Raw genomic sequence first — 21,654 nt, forward strand, 5'->3', positions numbered from 1 at the left:
GACTTCTCGACTGTGTAAAACAAAGGTTTTCCCGTCACCGATAAGGAGGGGTGACGGCGGCGTGCTTTTTGGCTTGCTCTAGTCCTAGTAGTCATACTAGGTGGTCTAAGCATGTGTAGATTTATTCTTTTTAACTTCTCGTGTTTGCCGTACTGCCACGACTGTTGATGAATAGACGGTAAATTATTCACGGGGAAACCCTTGTTGAGCGTGTTTGCGAGAGAGAGAGAGAGGGACCGTGTGCGTGTGTGATATGTCTAGAGACTGAGGCAATGATAACAGATTATTTGTGTCTATGTGTGTGGAGGATAGAGAGAGACATGTACATGAGGCTTTGTGTTGTGTAACGTGGAGACACATATACATAATTAGAGAGTGAGTGTGTGAGATATACGTGCGGACATGGGGAGAGATGAGGATCCAGATTAATGGGTGTTTGTGCGTGTCTGTGTGTGTTTGTGCACGCGTTTGTGTGTGAGAGGGAGTGTGTGTATGTGGAGTAGAGAGACCACTAATGATGTAAGCCTAGTATAGGGGAAGGGGGAATGGTGTGACATGTGTAGTAGCGGGATAGCATGGGTGCGGGCGGGGGGAACAGACTATTTCGAAGAGACATCAAGTGTGTGTGGGAGAGGGGTGTGAGAGCGAGAGAAAGAGAGAGCTAGCGATGGAGAGAGAGAGAGAGGAAGAGAGGGGGCGAGAGGGGGTGTGTTTGTGTCCATAAACAGCGTATAGATAGGGAGACAATGTTGATGTTGTTTGAGATTGGCCTATGTACGGAGACGCAAGGGAAGAGAGTCATCGGGTGTGTGATAGGGACTTCATGAGAGATAACAATGTGCGAGATCGAGAAGATGATACATTAGGGAGCTATGCAAAGAGTCACGACATATATGTATACACGGAAGGAGCTGGGGTGGGTCCGCATGTGGGAGAGATAGAAAGAGGAGAGTGGTGCACAAGGAGACAAAGTGTGCTTGTTTGCAGTGGAGGTGGTGTGCGAGGTGAGTGTGCGAGAACCACATAACTAGGGAGATAGACGGTTGGGGGTGACGTTTCGTGTGTATGGGAAAGATACACTCTACATAGTGCATGTGCTTGGGAAAGAGAGATGCCAGGAAACCTAGCTAGAGTGTGGGGGAAGAGATGTGTGCATGCCCGAGAGACAAAGTGATAGAGACCTATATTTGGGTCCGGACTTTAGAAGAGAGAGGGTATTAATGTGCTCGTGTGTTTGTGTTTGGGGGAGAGAATGACTTCTCTGTGTGTGTGTGGGGGGGGGTGGCTTCAGATAAAGAGTGAGGTGTCTATATTTGAGGGACTTTAGCGTAATTGAGATATACATGATCAATAATGTGTGCACTCATGGTTGATCAATTTGTTTCACAGTTTGGACTATGAGATAACGATACTTTTGAACATGCGTGATATACCTTGATGTACCCGAATTACAAACCTAATATTGGAATTTTGGAATTCGACTCCATCATTAGCTTTTGTAATTCATTTAAACGGAGGTACATTTTTAAGCCGGGATTTCTTGATTTCAAATTAATATATCAAACCTAGAGATATACACATACGGGCATGTTCAAACTTTATAAACATCCACTTTATTCATACACATACACGTTTTTGCTTTTGTCATCATATTTAGGATAAAAACATTTGGAATTTCATTTGAATTGGACCGTATGATGGTATTAGCTTGTAGTAGCTCAATGATCCATATTTGAATTGAATGGACAATATAAGTTTCGAGTTGGAGACATTGATTTTCAAAACTTGCACTTTTTTTTTTGCGTGCAAAACAAACAAAATCACGGCCATGATATCATAGTCGGCCGTACAAGAGCAGAATATAATTTCAGGCGCCAAATGCTTTCAAACTTCCCGCTCACAACGAAATATCTCGCGCCCGAAAGTTCGGCCCTGCGATATTCATGTTTTACCCCTGCCACATGAACGGAAAAGGGCTGCATTGGTAACTCCATTGTTTTCCCCTCTTTGCCCCCAACATTCTTCCCAGAGCCCCTCCCCTTCCCCTCCCCGACCGCCCCCCCCCGCCCCCCAACCACGGCAAGCCGCCAAATCTAGTCCTTCGCCGCAGCGGTGGACCTCACACCCCGACGGATCTACCTTCCGCACCTTGGAACCCCCAACTTCCAACTCACCACTTCACCGGAGCCGCTTCAGCGACTGGCTTGTCCACCGCTCCAGATCTGGTTGACCGCCATCATGGTCCACCGCACCGGATCTGCTTAACCGGCGCCCTCGTCCACCACAGTGTAGGACGTTCACTGACTCCCTCGTCCGCCCCTTCGCTGGCCCTTCATACAAGCCCTCGTCCACCGCAACAGATCCGTCTCACCGAAAGCACTGTACAACGCGCCCGCCGAAGCCTTCGTCCACTGCACCGGACCCGCTCCACGGATGCCATATTCAACTCCACCGGCCCTGCTTTACCGACGTCGTACCCTCATCAGGTTATTTCAATTTGTACTCCTTCGGTTTTTCTCTTTATCGTGCAATTGTTCACTTACCACAGATGAGCTTTCTTGTATGTCGATAGGCGCCGCAACCATAGCACCGGAGCCGCTTCAGCGATGGCGACAGCCGGCCCAAACTCAACCACAACATGAGCACCATCGATGATCCTTAGCTATCAAGTATGACAACGATACCCATACGCCACCGAGAATCAGGTACTATTATCCAACGGCCGGCGCCTACGTTAACTTTCTTAGCATAAGCACCGCACCTTTGAATTTCTTCAGGGCATCATTCAGTTATTCACGAGACGTGTTATTCTGCTTGCACCTATAGGGCCATACTTCTGGCAGTGAACATGTTACATGTGCTAAATTACATAGCAGTGCACATATAGTTAAAATGCTTAAGTTTTGTCCTAAGTATTACTGTACTTCCTAGATATCACTGCCTACTATTTTACTTCTTGAATGCTATATTTATGATAATGGTGTTGTTCTGATGCCACCTGTTGGTTCCATCAGACTGCTTAATATTCTCTATGCTTAATTACACATCAGCAAACTAGCATGTGGTTCAGCTGCTTTTTGTTCGTTTTACCGTAAATTTTCTGATGCTAGCTATTACATCACTACTCCGAGCCTCTGTTCATTACTTTTTTGTGTGTTCTTGATCTTCCCAAGTTGCATGACTAATTTCATGCATCTATTAATTATGGAGCTGCCAACCCCATCAAGCAAAATATTTGTTCTTTTGGGGCTGGCACCTCGAACAAGCATAAAAATAGAGGGAAGCCGATATATTGTCATGTATGCACACACCCTTCTTTCATTAGTTTAGATGAACCATTGATGATCAATTCGGACCAGTGCATGCGATTAAAATTAATTTTACCTAAATAGAGGGTGCAGAATAAACTACAACAACTAGATATGCAACCACAGGATGCTTACGATATCTTCAAAGAACATTGCAACAGCAGCGAGGCTTCACAACAACATATGGTAAGCCAGTGTGTTTTAGTACATGTGAAATGTAATGCGAGTGGGCTGCTTTCTTGGCTTATGCCCTCAACCTGTAATCCTAAAAAATTACAAATAGTTTAGTTGTCTGCTTTGCTGTATTGCTTGATTCGAATGCTTGTTTGTTGTTACGCTATACCTGAGTTGGCCAATATGTCACCAGTGCCTGCTGTACTACCGTAAAGAAATGCATGCCTAGTTCATTTGAGTCCTTAACTTTTCCTCTGAACTTCATCACAAGACTGTCTTCATAGTTTATATGAGGCCACACTGTTAAGTGCTTTCTCAGATTGTTTCAACTGCTTAGATCCCTTGGCAACTTAATTATAGCGGTGGTACACTCCCTTTCAACTTTCATCTTACCATTTTAATTTCTTTTCGGCTGATGCTGCTTCGAACCATTTAAATATAGGTTGCCATGCTCGGCAATAATTCGTATGTCGTTTACCATGTAAGCTTACTGCCTGGATCATGCGATAACTATCTCTTACTTATGTCCAGCAGAAACCTTTCTGGATGCCATTCACACTAGGGCACAATGTACAACCCCAGAATCTATTTGTGGAAGCAGTGCGCCATCCATGTTACCAGATGGTAGCAGTTCATAGGCAACACCGCCGGAGAGCAGTCTGAGCACAGATATTATAGTTCTTGAGGCTCTACTAGAGGCAGAAAGAGATGGTGTGGCTGCCATGAATGAGGTAATCTTTATCTTGAGGCTGGAAATTATGGAATTAGCGGCACGCATTATGCAAGCAACCCAAGAATTGGAGGAAGTAAGAATGTTGCATTTGAAGACGGAGGAGGTCCTACTGTTTCTCCTATCTGAAGCCTAGGGTAATCCCTCTTCTTATGTAGGTACCAGTTGAAATTATCATTAGATTATTGTACTTGCATGTTGTGTCATGTCTCTGAATGGATTATGTTGTAAGACCCCCTATGTTGTCCATGTGTTGTAATGATCCGAATTTTTTAGGGAGGTAATCCTCAATACTTGTATGATTGACATAAGGTGAACTTTTTTTGTGTGAGCATATTGTATTGGATGAAATAACTGTTTGACTCAAAGTGTATCCAACCTACTGAATTCGAAGATCACGACATTTCTAAATCATAATCATATATAAAGGTGGAATAAATCTTTGTTGTGGTTTTGAAGAAATAAATAACAAAACATAGAATTATCTATGGATATTTGTAATCGAATACAAATTGGATTTGAATTTAGTTTGCCAGGGCCCAGGGAAAACGTGAATGCTAATTCTCCCAAGTTTTGAACGAAGCGGCTAAACACCCACTATAATTTGTGGGCTGGCCGAATGTCACGACCGGTTTTCCAATAAAAATATTTTTTGAGAAACCGATCCCTTTTACGGACCAGTAGAGAAGAATCCTTCTCACTGGTAGCCAATTTCTTGATCACAGAAGAAAAACCAGGAGTACTAAATATAATACAAGGTTGAGCGGAGACTGCTCAACAATTTATTGCAAGCACGCCGATAATACATAAAGGCGGATAGGGTGGCATAACTACTGACTCACAATAAAAGCGGTGGTGGATATGTCACAGTGAAGTGGGTGACATGACTCCTGAATCTAACAGCTCATCGAGCGTCGGAGTGAGGCTCGAGGATTCTTATTGCGGGTGGCGGAAGCGTATATAATACAAGTGACCAATATCCAGGATCGCACGGGACTGACTGGGACTCCTCTAGGAGTCGAACTCACTATCAAACTCTTCATCCATGAGATCTCCTTCGTCAACATCTGGCCAAATCAACAAGCCAGGTGAGTACTATGAAAGTACTCGCAAGACAGTTTGGACATAAGATATAACAAATGTAAACAGGATACATATTAACTGATTAATAAAGCGTACTCAGACAATGAGATAGCAATGCATGGGAAATAAAAGGGAAGTCGGGCGGTAGTCCTCCCGAAATCCCAATGTAATACTGAAGGCCAATCGAGTGTCTGAATGACTCCTCGAAAGGATACAAATGAAATAACAATGCCGCAGTCGGGCGTCAAGGCGACACCACATAAAGGGCTTATAATGGAATATAAAAGACAGTGCGTGCCACAGTCGGACATCTGAGCGACATCATGTAAAGGGCTTATATCAAAAAAAAATAACGAGCGTGCCACAGTCGGACGTCTGAGCGACATCGCGTAAAGGGCTTATATCAAAAGTAAATGACAAGAGTGCCACAGTCGGACGTTTAAGCAACATCACATAAAGGGCTTATATTGAAAGTAAATGACAAGAGTGCCACAGTCGGACGTCTGAGCGACATCACATAAAGGGCTTATATTTCATAACTTGATATTTCAGTAGCTCATGAATTTAAATCATTTCAAGGGAATATTCAGGTACGAGATAAATAAAAGGTTAGTCCATCCACAGGAATAATAATTCAACCGGGTTTACCACTCAAGCTTGTTCACCGGGGATTTCCACGAAAACTGACACAGGGACTGACATGGATATGGATATGCTGGCCACGGTCTTTGACCATGGACACGATGACTCGGAAGGATTTGACTCTGCAGAGCTTGTACTATTTAACCACAGCCAACGGATTTCAGTAGTCACAGGGGACTAGTTCCATTTACGGTGTTTTAGGATAAACACATCTAACCAGTACACACCCATTCAACATTCCGATGCCAGGAATCACCCTCGGCAACGTTCAAGAAAAACTTTGAGACGGGGAGGCTACAACCTCGCGTAGCATGGGATCAAATTTATACCGCGCGCTCTAAGGGGTGCCCCCCTCTCGGTCCCAACCGGAAACACCCATGCCCCCTGACCGGATGACTGGCTTTAATCCAGGGCCATGGAACGCTCATCCCGGCCCCTCTATTTGGTGTGTACAAGGAAAGAGGTTAGCAACTTACTAAACCGTATTCTTTGCAGAAAACATGTGGCAGCACGAAAGGGGAAGAACGGTAACGTGGCTCAGTCCACGTTAACGTCGGAGTTTATCGGATGACGTAAGACTGGCATGCTACAACAATACCATCTTACTACCTTTCATGTCACCACATGATCAGGTCATCTCTCATCAAAGATCACAGTAACTTCGAAACACATGGTTAGTTGCCTTGCAAGCAACGTAATACTCACCGATGCTCATATGCCATGCACAAACCATTCAAGCAACCATGCAAAACACCTATCATATCAAAGGTTCAAACATGCTTGCCTGGTTCGGAGAAGTCGGAGTCTAGCTCTGCGAAGTTCGCGGCTCCGTCACCTCCTCCAGAACCTACGGTATAATGAAACCGTATACTAACGTGAAAATCGTTGCGTGCATAAAAATTGTTCCAAATTTTTTCCAAATAAATACTATAAAAAACTAGACAAAAATATAAGACTGACAGAAAAAGAATCAATCAAAAATCATCTTTTATTAAAAAGATATAAGGGTTTTAGTCCAGGGACTGATCTGTGATGAAACAGAAAAGATCGAGGGACTTGTTTGAGAAAACAGAAAACGGTTCGGTATGAAATACGCCAGCCCAGAGAGAGAACACATTCTGCCCGAAGGCGCTTTCAGAAAACGGTTCGAAGGGGAAAAGAAGAGAGGCTGACGGGGGGTCCCACCCGTCAGGTTCAAAACTTTCAACGGAGCTCGCCGGCGCCCGAAGGCTGCGGTGGTCGCCGGTGTTGAACCACGGCGAGGCAGAGTGATCGGAGGGTACCTACAGGTTTAGTGTGTTCTTCCGCGTCGGTGGGTGGTGGACTTGGCCGTCGGAGAGCACCACGTCGACGGTGACACTATCTCCGGCGGACGGTGGTCCGAGCAATGTTGGAATGCTCCGGTGGGTGCTGCAAGCTTCAAATTGATGCGCGGGTCAGGGATGTGGATGTACTAGGAGGCTACTGGCAAGAGCTGAGAGGTAGCGGTGCACGCACGGGAGGGAATCGAGCTGGATCCCGAAGCGGGTCGAGGCGGCCGGAGTTGGGGAAGAAGACTCCCTCGGGGCTCTTCCAGTGGCTTGGCGTGGTACTGGTGGTGTGTAGAGGTGGTGCGGGTTCGAGTTCGAGCTCGGGGCCTCCTTTTATAGGTGATCCGAGGGGGTGGCTGTGAACGGGATAACGCCGGCGAGAAATTACGGCGAGGCAGAGGTTGGGCAGGGGGTTTAGGTGGCTAGGCATCAACGTGGAGGATCACTGGCGCCGTTTCTCTGCTCAAACCTCGGTCGGGCTTGCGTAATGCACTGGCCCTCGACGGAACGGCCGTACGGGCATGGCGGCGGCAGGGAGCGCGCTCCGCGCCTACTAGTTCACGACGACTGACCTGCGGCGTGCACGGGTGTGTGGATGGCCACGCGGTGGCCTCTGGTGGCTTGGGCGGCACTGGACGGCGCCATCCACGCTGCGCCTCTTTGGCAGCCGCAAAGGGCGCTGCTGCCGTCGCTCACGAGGTGGCGCACCTCCACCAGCTCATCGCCGACGCCCGCAAGATTCCAGGCGATCGTGCGGTGCAGGGATAAGAAGGAAGCATAGGGCGCAAGGCGCCACCGCGGCTACTGGCGAGATCGAGATAGGTTTCTAAAGAAAACGACATCGGCCACTGAAACTGCATCTCTGAATTTTCTGAACTTGACAGTAACAGTGCCCTTCAGGTGCTCGACGAAATGATTTGGCATGAAGATTTTTTTTCTAGAGCTGGGACTTGGTGAGATGACCTCTCGATGCATCCAGAGGCTGCCTGAATTTTCTCAGATTTTTAGGAGGAGAAAACAAATGAATTTCATCAAATTTGGCAAATATGGTCCAAACTTGCAGCAAGCACAATTTGAAATTTTTGAACTGGAGACCAGTGGATCATCATGGATCTTGGTTGAGGACTCTAAGGACTAGCCAGGGAAAATGGTTTGGAGGAAAAACTCAAAGGAGAAAAGGTAGTTCCTTTGTAGATCTCCAAGAGCCAGAGTAGAAGGCAGAAAATATTTTTGATAAGAAATAAATGGAAGGAAAATCATGGGGAAGTTCAACTTGCTGGATTTGAAGTATATCTTGACACAAAGATGGGAGATGGCTTTTGGGAGGGGATTTCCACTCATGTCATGGCACGAGGAGTTTTTGAAAGGGAAAAGGATCACTCCAAATGCCATAGGGTATTTTAAAAAGATTTTCAAAAACTTTCCCCAAATGAAAAAAACATTTGTGTTGAGTCCACATAAGATGGAAAAACCTCCAAGACCAAAAATCAAGTCTTGGGTGAATCCAAACAAAATACTTGTCATAAAAGAAAATCTTTGAGAGGTAGAGTTCTTTAGAAGAAAAATTTAAATACCCTCCTTCAAATCAAATAAAGATTTTGATAAAACCAAAATAAAATTTTTGGGTGTCACAACACCTACCCCCTTAGGAAAAATCTCGTCCCCGAGATTTCAGCTGATCCTCAAATAGATGTGGGTACTCTGCCTGAAGAAAATCCTCTCTTTACCATGTTGCTTCATCCTCGGTGTGATTGCTCCACTGAACCTTGAAGAATTTAATCGTTTTCTGACGGGTACTCCTTTCACACTCTTCCAATATTTTTACTGGCCGCTCTCTGTAGGTGAGGTCTGGTTGCACGTCAATGCTCTCATGAGATACATGCTTTTCCGGGTTGCTCACACATTTCCTCAACTGTGAGACGTGGAACACGTCGTGGACGTCTGACAGCTCTTTGGGTAGGTCTAGCTGGTAGGCTACTGTGCCTCTTCGTGCAACTATACAGAAGGGTCCAATAAATCTCGGGGCTAGCTTCCCTTTAATTTTGAACCGTTGCAGGCCCCGCATAGGAGACACTCGTAGGTATACGTAATCACCGGGTTCAAAGCTGACCACACGATGTTTTCGATCGTAATAGCTCTTTTGTCAGCTTTGAGCTGTCTTGAGTCTGTCCCTGATCTGTTTAACTTTCTCCTCGGCTTCCTTGAGCATGTCTGGGCCGAAGATACGACTGTCACCTGTCTCTGCCCAATTTAGTGGGGTACGACACCTCCGTCCGTACAATGCTTCAAAAGGTGCCATTTGTAAGCTGGCTTGGTAACTGTTGTTGTACGCGAATTCGGCATATGGCAGGCTTTCTTCCCAACTGGATCCATAGGTGAGAACACAGGCTCTCAGCATGTCCTCTAGGATTTGGTTCACGCGTTCAGTTTGTCCATCAGTCTGGGGGTGGTACGCTGTACTGAATGCTAGTTGAGTGCCCAGAGCTTGCTGTAAGTGATCCCAAAATTTAGAGACAAATTGAGTGCCTCGGTCGGATATTATAGTCTTTGGGACTCCATGCAGACAAACTATACGGGAGAGATAAAGCTTAGCAAGCTTCTGAGTGGAGTAGGTCGTCTTCACGGGAATGAAATGTGCTACCTTGGTTAGCCTATCTGTGATGACCCATATGCCATCATTTCCGCGTTGTGATCGAGGTAGTCCGACGATGAAGTCCATTCCAATTTCATCCCATTTCCACTCAGGTATCCTGTTTGGTTGTAGCAGCCCTGCTGGTTTTTGATGCTCAGCTTTAATGCGCTGACACGAATCACAACAAGCAATGAATGTGGCTATATCCCTTTTCATACCGTGCCACCAAAATATTTCGTGAATGTCTTTGTACATTTTGGTTCCACCAGGGTGGATCGAATATGGGGCAGTGTGGCTTTCGTTTAGGATCTGTTGGTTGAGTTCCTCAATATTTGGTACGCAAAGTCTGTCCCCGTACCATAATATTCCCTCATTGTCTGTGACGAACTCTGAAGCCTTGCCAAGGCTCATTTTTCTCTTTATACCTTCGATGCTGGGATGTCCATGCTGAGCCTTCTTAATTTGTTCCATTAGGGTGGGTTGTATCTCTAGATTTGATACGTTGCCCTCAGAGACTAACACCATGTTGAGTCTAGCGAACTCCTGCTGAAACTCAGGCCTCAAGTTCTGTGGACTGTCGTTGCCCGAGCTGGGGTTTCGACTAAGAGCATCTGCCACTACATTTGCTTTCCCTGGATGGTAGTGAATGCCGACATCATAGTCCTTGACCAATTCCAACCAGCGTCGTTGTCATAAATTGAGCTCTGGCTGTGTGAAAATATATTTATGGCTCTTATGGTCCGTATATATTTCACAACGATTTCCCAGTAGAAAGTGCCTCCACTCTTTGAGTGCGTGGATGACTGCTGCTAGCTCCAAGTCATGAGTAGGATAATTTTCCTCATGCTTCCGTAGTTGCCTGGAAGCATACGCGACAACTTTGCCGTCCTGCATCAATACGCACCCGAGGCCCTTCTGGGATGCGTCACAATACACTTCAAAACTCTTGTGTATGTCTGGCACAACCAAGACCGGTGCTGTTGTTAGTTTCTTTTTGAGTTCTTGGAAGCTTTTCTCGCACGCTTCAGTCCATACAAATTTCTTGTCTTTCTTGAGTAACTGTGTCATTGGCTTTGCCACAGTGGAGAACCCTTCAATAAACCTTCGGTAATATCCAGCCATTCCTAGAAAACTCCGTACATCTGTCACGTTGGCTGGTGGTTTCCAGTCAAGTATGCCTTTGACTTTTTCTGGGTCTACGGCCACGCCTTCTTGGGTCAATATATGGCCTAGAAAACCAACTTGTCTTAGCCAAAATTCACACTTGCTAAATTTGGCGTACAATTGATGTTTCCTTAATTCTCCCAATACAATTCTGAGATGTTTAGCATGTTCTTCTGGTGTCCTTGAGTATACCAGAATATCATCAACGAACACCACAACAAATTTGTCCATAAACTTCATAAACACTTTGTTCATGAGGTGGACGAAATATGCGGGGGCGTTCGTCAGTCCAAACGGCATTACTGTGAACTCATATAATCCGTATCTGGAGGTGAATGCTGTCTTAGGGATATCTTCTATCCGTACTTTTAATTGGTGATATCCCGACCTTAAATCAATTTTTGAGAACACGTTGGCTTGGGTGAGCTGGTCAAATAAATCATTTATCCGTGGCATCAGATATTTGTTTTTGATGGTGACCATATTGAGAGCTCGATAGTCTATACACAATCTCAGTGTCCCATCCTTTTTCTTGGCGAATAATACTGGTGAACCCCATGGTGCGGAGCTGGCTCGAATAAATCCTTTGTCCAGTAATTCCTTTATTTGCTTCTTCAATTCTACCAACTCTGAGGGTGCCATTCTATAAGGTTTCTTATAGATGGGGGTGGTGCTAGGTGCTAGTTCAATGCTGAACTCTATCTCTCGGTCTGGTGGCATGCCTGGTAGTTCTTCTAGAAATACGTCGGGAAACTCACAAACCACTGGAACTTTTCTCAATTCTGAAATGTCCACTTTGTTCAACTTTGGTTGCCGTGACCGTGGTCTCTCTTGAGCTGTAACCTTTATTGTCTTGCCGTGATGGTGAGTGAGGATCACAGTCCAATTGAAACAGTCAATAAATCCCTTGTTGGTGGTTAACCAGTCCATCCCTAGGATAATATCCAGTCCTTTATTTTCCAACACGATGAGATTAGCCTGAAACTCTAATCCTTCAAATTCAATAATCACTCCTTGGCAGTAACTCTGAGTGATCTGCTTATTCTCGGGGGACTTGATGATCATAGATTTTTCCAAAGGAAGTATCGGAAAACCACGTTGCAAAACAAAACACTTTGAAATGAACGAGTGAGAAGCTCCAGAATCAAACAAAACCGTGGCAGGTATTGTGTTGACAGGGAACGTACTGAGTACGATGTCTGGGGCATTCTGTGCTTCTTCCTTGGTCACATGGTTCAGGTCACCCTTCCTGTGATTGTTGTTGGGATTGAAATTGTTACGCTTGGGGGCTGGATTGTTCCCACCATTGTTCGGCTTGGGGGCCGAGTTCCTCGGCTTTGGGCACTGCTTGGCATAGTGACCTTCCTCTCCACAATCATAGCAAGTGACCCCTGGGCGGTACGTGAAGTCCTTGTCCCTCGAATGGAACTGTCTGGTTGGCCTTAGAGCAGTAGTCGTGGATTTTCTCGCTTCATTCCTCTGAACATCAATCTTGCTCCGGTTGTTGCGAGCAAGAGTCGTCTTGTCCCTTTTTCGCTTATGAATATCCTCCAGACCGCGACGCTCATTCTCCAAAATAATGGCCTTGTCAACCAGAGTTTTGAAATCTGGGAAAGTGTGTACGACCAGTTGGCATTTTAGTGCTGGCGCCAGGCCGTCCAAATTTTTTTCCATCCTTTTATTCTCAGTCATAAGCTCATCGTAGGCATAACGAGATAGCTGGGTAAACTGACTGTTCTATTCCGTCACTGTCATGCCTCTCTGCTTGAGATCATTGAACTCCCTTTTCTTGATTTTTATGATGCTCCTGGGGATGTGTGCCCCACGAAAGCCTTCCTTAAACTCTTCCTAGGTGATGTTATGTTCACTGGGGTGCATGTGTAGGAAATTTTCCCACCATGCGGTAGCTGCTCCAGTGAGGTAGTGAGGTGCATAAAGCACCTTCTCATGATCTGAACATTGAGCAATAATCAATTTTCTTTCGATGTCTCGAAGCCAATCATCGGCTTCAAGCAGCCTATCAGTGTGAGCGAACGTTGGAGGGCGTGTCTTCTGTAGTTCAGACAACTTGGAGTGCGGTTGGTATGGCTCACGTGATTTCCCATATTGATGACGTGATTCATCATTTCTTGGTGTTGCTGCTGGCTTTGTTCGAAAAGGCGGCATACTTGAGATAAGGCTGCCTCGCTGTCCTGTTGACTAGACTGCCCCTGTGTGAAGTTGTTGCTTGTCTGTGTTCCATAAACTTCTTCGGGTGGATTTGGCATGGAACGAGTCCACGGGCGAGACATTTTCCACTCTGGGGTATCATTCGCAAAACTTATGAGAAGAACTGTGTGGCACAAGGAAAATTTTGCAAAGGCCAAATTTTTTAAAAGACCTCAAGATTTTTCAAGAAAATATTTGATTGCGCACGGAGAAGGACCGCTTAGTACATATCTTACACACGATACGTAATCATACGATACAGCACTCAGGATGCGCGTACACTAGCCTGGCATGTTATTTAGGCTAGTGCACTTTGGGTCCTACATGATGCGCACACAACTACTACAAACCTATGTACATATAAAACATATCATACATGCAGACACATTGCGCGGCTACTAGGTGCACTCAGTCGGAGATGGTGAAGATGTCCTTCCCCCTGCCGAGGGTAAGACCCAGCGGTGCAGGAGACTCAACCTCCACCTCCTCCCTAATAGGCTCCAGGCGCGTAGCACTGCGTTGAGGAGATGGCGTGGGTGCGACAGGCGGTGCAGCTCTGACTGGTGTGGGAGCAATGACCTGGTCGAACTCCTCAGTGGTAGGCAGACGGCGAGTGGTGGCCAAAATGGCGGGTGAATAGGATGCCGAGGACGAGACAAATGTCAATGGCGGTGCCATGTGGAGAAGCTCCCTCCTGATGGTAGAACAGCCCCGAACTAAGTCCATGCGGGCAGCCACAAGGTCGTCCACGAGGTTGTCGAAAGTTGCCTCCAGAGCTTTGAGATACTCAACAAGCATCTCGATAGCTTCATCTCGCTCTCCCCTATGGCAGGCGAATGCATAGTGACAAGTATATGGCACATGGCATGGGAGGTAGCGGTAGCGACGAGTCTTCACCGTAGGAAGAATATCCCGAAGGCGAGCTATCGCCTCACGGGCGGCCATCTGCATGGCATGCCTCTCCGTAGGCATGGCCCTTCCCACAAAACGGAAGTGGCGAGACGCAGAACGTCCTCCCTTGAATTGCACCACGGCCTGGTGCATAGACACGTCGTCGCTGAGCTTGTGCTGGTAAAGCGTGAACTCCGGACGAGTCGCTGGCCCGATCATGAGCTTGGTGATGGAGATGAGGAGTTTGACAAACCCCTCGGGCACATTAGTGAACACCCGAGTCTCGCAATCGCTGCCAGCCATCTACAAAAGTAGGCAAGAATTCTGAGTAGTCAAATCATAAATTTATGATGACCAATAGAAAATAGCTACATTTTGCAAAATGCTGAAAAAGCACTAAAACGCTAATAACCGATAAGCGATCGCACCTAGTGGCTTCCTACAGTCAGCCTGGCTCTGATACCAAGCTTGGCACGACCGGTTTTCCAATTAAAATATTTATTGAGAAACCGATCCCTTTTACGGACCAGTAGAGAAGAATCCTTCTCACTGGTAGACAATTTCTTGATCACAGAAGAAAAACCAGGAGTACTAAATATAATAGAAGGTTGAGCGGAGACTGCTCAACAATATATTACAAGCACGCCGATAATACATAAAGGCGGATAGGGTGGCATAACTACTGACTCACAATAAAAGCGGTGGTGGATATGTCACAGTGAAGTGGGTGACATGACTCCTTAATCTAACAGCTCATCGAGCGTCGGAGTGAGGCTCGAGGATTCTTATTGCGGGTGGTGGAAGCGTATATAATACAAGTGACCAATATCCAGGATCGCACGGGACTGACTGGGACTCCTCTAGGCGTCGGACTCACTATCAAACTCTTCATCCATGAGATCGCCTTCGTCAACATCTGGCCAAATCAACAAGCCAGGTGAGTACTATGAAAGTACTCGCAAGACAGTTTGGACATAAGATATAACAAATGTAAACATGATACATATGAACCGATTAATAAAGCGTACTCAGACAATGAGATAGCAATGCATGGGAAATAAAAGGGAAGTCGGGCGGTAGTCCTCCCGAAATCCCAATGTAATACTGAAGGCCAATCGAGTGTCTGAATGACTCCTCGAAAGGATACAAATGAAATAACAATGCCGCAGTCGGGTGTCAAGGCGACACCACATAAAGGGCTTATAATGGAATATAAAAGACAGTGCGTGCCACAGTCGGACGTCTGAGCGACATCGCGTAAAGGGCTTATATCAAAAGTAAATGACAAGAGTGCCACAGTCGGACGTCTGAGTGACATCACATAAAGGGCTTATATTGAAAGTAAATGACAAGAGTGCCACAGTCGGACGTCAGAGCGACATCACATAAAGGGCTTATATTTCATAACTTGATATTTCAGTAGCTCATGAATTTAAATCATTTCAAGGGAATATTCAGGTACGAGATAAATAAAAGGTTAGTCCATCCACAGGAATAATAATTCAACCGGGTTTACCACTCAAGCTTGTTCACCGGGGATTTCCACGAAAACTGACACAGGGACTGACATGGATATGGATATGCTGGCCACGGTCTTTGACCATGGACACGATGACTCGGAAGGATTTGACTCTGCAGAGGTTGTACTATTTAACCACAGCCAACGGATTTCAGTAGTCACAGGGGACTAGTTCCGTTTACGGTGTTTTAGGATAAACACATCTAACTAGTACACACCCATTCAACATTCCGATGCCAGGAATCACCCTCGGCAACGTTCAAGAAAAACTTTGAGACGGGGAGGCTACAACCTCGCGTAGCATGGGATCAAATTTATACCGCGCGCTCTAAGGGGTGCCCCCCTCTCGGTCCCAACCAGAAACACCCATGCCCCTTGACCGGATGACTGGCTTTAATCCAGGGCCATGGAACCCTCATCCCGGCCCCTCTATTTGGTGTGTACAAGGAAAGAGGTTAGCAACTTACTAAACCGTATTCTTTGCAGAAAACATGTGGCAGCACGAAAGGGGAAGAACGGTAACGTGGCTCAGTCCACGTTAACGTCGGAGTTTATCGGATGACGTAAGACTGGCATGCTACAACAATACCATCTTACTACCTTTCATGTCACCACATGATCAGGTCATCTCTCATCAAAGATCACAGTAACTTCGAAACACACGGTCAGTTGCCTTGCAAGCAACGTAATACTCACCGATGCTCATATGCCATGCACAAACCATTCAAGCAAACATGCAAAACACCTATCATATCAAAGGTTCAAACATGCTTGCCTGGTTCAGAGAAGTCGGAGTCTAGCTCGGCGAAGTTCGCGGCTCCGTCACCTCCTCCGGAACCTACGGTATAACGAAACCGTATACTAACGTGAAAATCGTTGCGTGCATAAAAATTGTTCCAAAATTTTTCCAAATAAATACTATAGAAAACTAGACAAAAATATAAGACTGACAGGCAAAGAATCAATCAAAAAGCATCTTTTATTAAAAAGATATAAGGGTTTTAGTCCAAGGACTGATCTGTGATGAAACAGAAAAGATCGAGGGACTTGTTTGAGAAAACAGAAAACGGTTCGGTATGAAATACGCCAGCCCAGAGAGAGAACACATTCTGCCTGAAGGCGCTTTCAGAAAGGCTGACGGGGGGTCCCACCCGTCAGGTTCAAAACTTTCAACGGAGCTCGCCGGCGCCCGAAGGCTGCGGTGGTCGCCGGCGTTGAACCACGGCGAGGCAGAGTGATCGGAGGGTACCTACAGGTTCAGTGTGTTCTTCCGCGTCGGTGGGTGGTGGACTTGGCCGTCGGAGAGCACCACGTCGACGGTGCCACTATCTCCGGCCGACGGTGGTTCGGGCGATGTTGGAATGCTCCGGTGGGTGCTGCAAGCTTCAAATTGATGCGCGGGTCAGGGATGTGGATGTACTAGGAGGCTACTAGCAAGAGCTGAGAGGTAGGGGTGCACGCACGGGAGGGAATCGAGATGGATCCCGAAGCAGGTCGAGGCGGCCGGAGTTGGGGAAGAAGACTCCCTCGGGGCTCTTCCAGTGGCTTGGCGTGGTACTGGTGGTGTGTAGAGGTGGTGCGGGTTCGAGTTCGAGCTCGGGGCCTCCTTTTATAGGCGATCCGAGGGGGTGGCCGTAAACGGGATAACTCCGGCGAGAAATTACGGCGAGGGAGTGGTTGCGCAGGGGGTTTAGGTGGCTAGGCATCAACGTGGAGGATCACTGGCGCCGTTTCTCTGCTCAAACCTCGGTCGGGCTTGCGTAATGCACTGGCCCTCGACGGAACGGCCGTACGGGCACGGCGGCGGCAGGGAGCGCGCTCCGCGCCTACCAGTTCACGATGACGGACCTGCGGCGTGCACGGGTGAGTGGATGGCCACACAGTGGCCTCTGGTGGCTTGGGCAGCGCTGGACGGCGCCGTCCACGCTGTGCCTCTCTGGCAGACGCAAAGGGCGCTGCTGCCGTCGCTCACGGGGTGGCGCACCTCTACCAGCTCGTCGCCGACGCCCGCAAGCTTCCAGGCGATCGTGCGGCGCAGGGAGAAGAAGGAAGCACAGGGCGCAAGGCGCCACCGCGGCTACTGGCGAGATCGAGATAGGTTTCTGAAGAAAACGACATCGGCCACTGAAGCTGCATCTCTGAATTTTCTGAACTTGACAGTAACAGTGCCCTTCAGGTGCTCGACGAAATGATTTGGCATGAAGAAGTTTTTTTTTCTGGAGCTGGGACGTGGTGAGGTGACCTCTTGATGCATCCAGAGGCTGCCTGAATTTTCTCAGATTTTTAGGAGGAGAAAACAAATGAATTTCATCAAATTTGGCAAATATGGTCCAAACTTGCAGCAAGCACAATTTGAAATTTTTGAACTGGAGACCAGTGGATCATCATGGATCTTGGTTGAGGGCTCTAAGGACTAGCCAGGGAAAATGGTTTGGAGGAAAAACTCAAAGGAGAAAAGGTAGTTCCTTTGTAGATCTCCAAGAGCCGAAGTAGAAGGCAGAAAATATTTTTGATAAGAAATAAATGGAAGGAAAATCATGGGGAAGTTCAACTTGCTGGATTTGAAGTATATCTTGACACAAAGATGGGAGATGGCTTTTGGGAGGGGGTTTCCACTCATGTCATGGCAAGAGGAGTTTTTGAAAGGGAAAAGGATCACTCCAAATGCCATAGGCTATTTTAAAAAGATTTTCAAAAACTTTCCCCAAATGAAAAAAACATTTGTGTTGAGTCCACATAAGATGGAAAAACCTCCAAGACCAAAAATCAAGTCATGGGTGAATCCAAACAAAATACTTGTCATAAAAGAAAATCTTTGAGAGGGAGAGTTCTTTAGAAGAAAAATTTAAATACCCTCCTGCAAATCAAATAAAGATTTTGATAAAACCAAAATAAAAATTTTGGGTGTCACACCGAAGCAAGTGTTTGCGAGATGGAAATTACTGTCCACCCCTGACACTTACATCCTTATCGACCGAATTTACACTGCTGTCGATAGGGGTAGACTAGTAACTTCAATCAGACATGACACGACGGCCTCTGAGCCCATTCAGACACGGTGGGCGCCGAACATGGGCGGCAAAACACATTTGATTCAAGCTTGTCCGAAAGACATGTGTCTCTCCCTCCATTTCCCCATTCATACACGGTGGGCGGCAAAACAAACTCCCCTCGCCGAAATTGATGTAGGCTAATATTTTAAATAGGGGCAGATGTGTAACTTCCCTCAGACTGACACAACCGCCCTACCTGTCAGCCCCGTTCATACAACCTGGGCGCCAACCGTGGGCGGCAAAACACCCTCTCCTCGCCCGAAATAGTTACCGGCAAATATTTGGGAGATGCGAGATTACCATCCTATCCGCAACCGACGTGATGTCCGAAATTTTAAATGGGGGATAAGTTCATAACTTTCCCAGATTTCAGAGAAGCGCGTTCCAAAGTTTGAGATCCCCCCTCCCCTCCATTTCCCCATTCATACACCGTCGGCGCCACGACAACCTCCCCACTGCGGCCAGCCTCCTCCATCCGCCACCCCATCCTCCACCTTGCCAGAGCCGCTACCCCTACCCCGTCGTCCACTGCAAGAGATAGACGTCTCTCATCGACGACGCTGGACCAGGATCCTTTCATCGCATCCTCTCGCTTCATCGGTGCCGTCGTCCACCTTGTCGTTGCCGCTCCTACGACCGCCACGTCCACGGCAATAGGATTTATCCTCCAACCCGGCCGTCTTCCGTCTAAAGTCTTCTTCCTCGCCGCCGACAGCCATCACACCTACAACACCCTCAACGCATCAGCAGAGGCCTACACGACGTCGGAAGAGAGGTGGTACTCTTCCATATGTGCTTAAGTTATTGATCTCACCCGAAAAATAGATCGTAATTTGTTTACTATACTTTTGTTGTCCGTACCAAATCGTAGTGGCTTACGTGTTGAAATGTGAATCTGATATGATGCTCATTTCACTAAAATAGAGAACATTTAATTGGTCACCTAATGTTCCTATATTCATTTCGAAAAGCATGTGCGCCACCCACTGGTCCAGCTAGTTCCACTTTCCTGATTTTTCTCTTGATGCTTAGGGTTTTCCCCTTTTATCTACTCTACTATGATCTGCGTAGGTGCTTTCTGTCGTACTAGCATTACTCCACCCTTCAAGCTAAACAACACAACACTCAAAATTCGAAAGCTTAGTTGTTCAAATATGATTGTGATATGATACTGATATTAGTTAACAGACACATTTAATTGGTTAGCTAAAGGTCCCACTTGAGTTTCCAAATGCATGTCACGACATATAGAGAGACAGCATAATTGCATTTCTTTGTCACTTCTTGACTGTACTTTTGTCCATACCAAATCTTAGTTGTTATTTCAAAGCAAACATCGGTTGCTAACTACCCTTTGCGCGGTTTCCAGTTTCAGATCTGCCATCCCACTGCCACGGTCAACACTGTACTCATCATGCTTATGCTTTTCCCATTTTATGATTACCACGATCAGCCTACGTGGTTCGTGTCATAATAGCACTGCTCCACCCATCGAGCTAAACAAGCTTAGTTGTACAAATTCATATATGATATTATGCTGATATTAGTAAAACTGAGAGATGTTTAATTGGTCAGCTAAATTTTCCTACTTTAGTTTCGAAATGCATGTGAGCCACATATGGAGAGATCGGAAAGAATAGTATTTCCCTGTGCGCTCTGGTTCATCATGTGTGGCCAACCGACATTGTATTGAAAGACTTGTAATGTCTTCAATCTGCTTGCTCTTCTGCTCTTCTTTAAGATGATCCTCTTCTCTTGCGGTCGACTGGTCAGGTCGAGTTGTTCTCCCTTAGTATATTTTGAATCTGTTAGGTTAGGTCGACTTGTTCTTCTTTACTATATGTTGAAGCTGTATTCTGTGAAGTGTCATCACTTTTGGAGCTCTCATATTTTGAGTAGTAGGCCACATTATATTAATGCACACACCAAATTATAGCATGCATGGCATCTCTTAAAAGAATTGCAGAGATAGCACAAAGGGGTTTATAGGGAGGCAGTATTGGATTAGAATCACTTCTGCATTACAAAGATAATCTCACTTGTTTTTATGTTTTCATATATGTCACATATTGAACATTATCAAAATGAATATGAGAATGGGCGCACGAGAGGAATATTGCGGAACAATCCACTGGCTAACAAAATTAGCATGGTGGAGGATGGCCTATCTTATTCACCCATCAAGGTGCTTGCTCTAACTTGGCAAGGTTGTATTGGTCGCACATATTTTGCATCTGACCTCTTGCATTACTTCTACTTTGATACACAATCTGCTTAGTTTAAGCATCAAATATGAGTATATGCCATACCTATCCATTTTCTGTACCTATTCCATGTGTTGTCATACTATGTTTTTTCAGTCAAATATAGTTCTTTCGTAATAGATGTCCAAAAGGAAGAGGGTGTTTGTACACCCTCAAGGAGTACAAACTAGGTATTTGGAAAAGGTAGTGATACCTGTTAAATCAGATAGACCAGCAGCCACAGAAAACACAGGCCCAACTGTACCACACTTTACCCCTACTCCAGTGGCCAAACCCCTATTAGAATTGCTGGGAGCCCATCGTCAGGTACTGGTAATAATAGAGTCACATCCAATCCATTTTAGTTAATTGCGTGTATGATTCTCCCTCTATAAAAAGTTAATTGCATGTACAGTGTACACGTGACTTGCAGGGTGGCTACAGCTTCGTACAGAAAGTTAAAAAGAAACAAGTCCATCCTTAATCTTGTATTCTAATTACTCTGTGGGTTCCACTGTCAGTACAGTAGCGAAAGAAGTATATATTAAATAAGTAATATATAATATAAAAATGTAAAGTTAAAGACAGAATTCGAACTCAGGTCATCGCATTGCGAGCATCCGGTGCTAACCAGTCCAACACATTTTTGTTGTAGACCATGCTGGAGATATATCTCCATGTCTACTCTTATACTCCA

The sequence above is a fragment of the Triticum aestivum genome, chromosome 4D, assembly GCF_018294505.1.
Source record: "Triticum aestivum cultivar Chinese Spring chromosome 4D, IWGSC CS RefSeq v2.1, whole genome shotgun sequence".
NCBI lineage: Eukaryota > Viridiplantae > Streptophyta > Magnoliopsida > Poales > Poaceae > Triticum > Triticum aestivum.